At 45.1% G+C, this 2,204-nt stretch overlaps 1 pseudogene; it reads left to right on the top strand.

The window, feature by feature from the left end:
• The first annotated feature begins 343 nt into the window (after positions 1 to 343).
• Positions 344 to 1,014, top strand: LOC102484045 (ADP-ribosylation factor 1 pseudogene; annotated as a pseudogene).
• Positions 1,015 to 2,204: the final 1,190 nt, after the last annotated feature.

Here is a 2,204-nt window from a genome sequence, read left to right as displayed (position 1 = left end):
AATTACATTTATTAAACTTAACCAGACAATTATAGTTCCTTAGAGAAACCCCATGTTTCTGTTACAGAATAACTGAGGTTTCCCCTTGTATTTAGTAATAAAATACTTTAATCAAGCATTTTAAATATAAAAGGTTTAATTAACATGGAAATTGAGAGATGTACATATTTTGAAAATTCAGCTGATTATTAAAGAATTTGATTAATCCATGCCAATATTTTCCTTCGGTTTTCTTAAGTATTCATAAATAAGCTAATAGAAAATTTGCTATTGTCAATTTCATTAACTCTCTAAAATTTAAGAGTATTCTGATTTAAAATTGTATTTGTTTTATGCTGGAGCGAAACCAACGCCTGGCTCGGAGCAGCAGCTGCCGAAGTTTCTCTGGCCAGTGTCGCTTCCACCCACCTACTAGCATGGGGAATATCTTTGCAAACCTCTTCAAGGGCCTTTTTGGCAAAAAAGAAATGCGCATCCTCATGGTCAGCCTGGATGCGGCAGGGAAGACGACGATTCTGCACAAACTGAAGCTGGGTGAGATTGTGGCTACCATTCCCACCCCAGGTCTCAACGTGGAGACTGTAGAGGAGCTTCACTGTGTGGGACGTGGGTGGCCAGGACAAGATCCGGCCTCTGCGGTGCCACTATTTCCAGAATACACAAGGCTTGATCGTTGTGGTGGACAGCAATGACAGAGAGCGTGTGAAGGAGGCCCGCGAGGAGCTCGTGAGGATGCTGTCCTCCTTGTGTTTGCCAATAAGCAAGACCTTCCTAATGCCATGAGTGCGGCCAAAATCACAGACAAGCTGGGGCTGCACTCTCTGCGCCACAGGAACTGGTACATTCAGGCCCCCTGCGCCACCAGTGGGGACTGGATTGGCTGTCTAATCAGCTGCGGAACCAGAAGTGAATGAGCACACTCCTCTTTTTCTCCCTCTCACTCCTCCTCTCCGCCCTCCGCTTCACTCTCATGTGGCAAATGTGCCGCTCTGTGGTACTGAGTGCCAGAAGCTGTCTCCACGGGTTTTGGTCACAGTGTGCATTGCACCATGCTGTAAATGTGGCAGACGCAGCCCGCAACAGGGTTTTTTATTTAATGTAAATAGCTTTTGTTTCCAATGAGGCAGTTTCTGGTACTCCTATGCATTACTCAGCTTTTTTTATTGTAAAAAGAAAAATCAGCTCCCTGTTTAGTACTGAGAAGGGATTTGGGCACATTGGTACCTGGCCTCCAGTAGCCTTTGTGTTAGAGCCGGAAGCACCTCCTGGCTTTAGATTTGTGTCGAGATCCGTTTTGGTGGTTGGTTTTTAACCCAAACTCAGTGCATTTTAAAAAATAGTTAAAAATACAAGATAAGGAGAACACTTGAACACACAGAAGGGAGACTATGCCTAGTGTAGGTTTTGCAGTAACGGGCTGAAAACTAGTTCATCGGATCATCTGTTCCCCTTTGGGAACATGAGAGACAGTGACAAAACTGGGATCAATTCTGCATGGTCACAATAGAGATCCCTGTGACTCGCTTGTCTTTGGGTCACCCTGCATTCCATAGCATTGTGCTTGTACTTGTGCTCACGCGGTCCCCTAGGAGACAGGCTGGGAGGCCACAGCATCCTGACTCTCTTCCCCCCAGGCTAGGCCCCATGGCCCTATAGGAGGGGTCTATGCGGCCAGCCATGGCTATCTCAGGGGACACAGGGCCCTGGCATTTCCCTTGGTCAGCGTGTGGCCAGAATGGGAGCCCCTGCTGTTCCCAGCACTCACCTGCACGCTTGCTCGGATGTTGGCGGGATATATGGGGTCTCACCAGCAGGAGCACGTGCAAGCCGGGAGGGTCGGTCCATTCTAGAACCAAGTCCCCCATCTCCATGTGTGAAGTAGCTTTCTCTCCCTTAGCCTGCAAGGGTCTGATTTGCCATGGAAAATGACAACTTCTACTTTTTTCTTTTGTATTTTGATAAAACACTGAAGAAGCTGGAGCTGTTAAATTTATCTTGAGGAAAACCTCAGAACAGGTTTATTTGGTGTCATGGAACCTCTTACTGCTTTCAATACACGATTAGTAATCAATTGTTTTGTATACTTGTTTTCAGTTTTTATTTCGACAAACAAGCACTGTAATTATAGCTATTAGAATAAAATCTCTTAACTAAAATAAAATAAAATAAAATTGTATTTGTTTTAAGGATAAGGGAGATGGAGG

This window comes from Tupaia chinensis, unplaced genomic scaffold (genome assembly GCF_000334495.1).
Source record: "Tupaia chinensis unplaced genomic scaffold, TupChi_1.0 Scaffold144269_1, whole genome shotgun sequence".
Taxonomy (NCBI): Eukaryota; Metazoa; Chordata; class Mammalia; order Scandentia; family Tupaiidae; genus Tupaia; species Tupaia belangeri.
The sequence above is the reverse complement of the archived record's forward strand: the minus strand, read 5'-3'. Positions and strand labels throughout refer to the sequence as shown.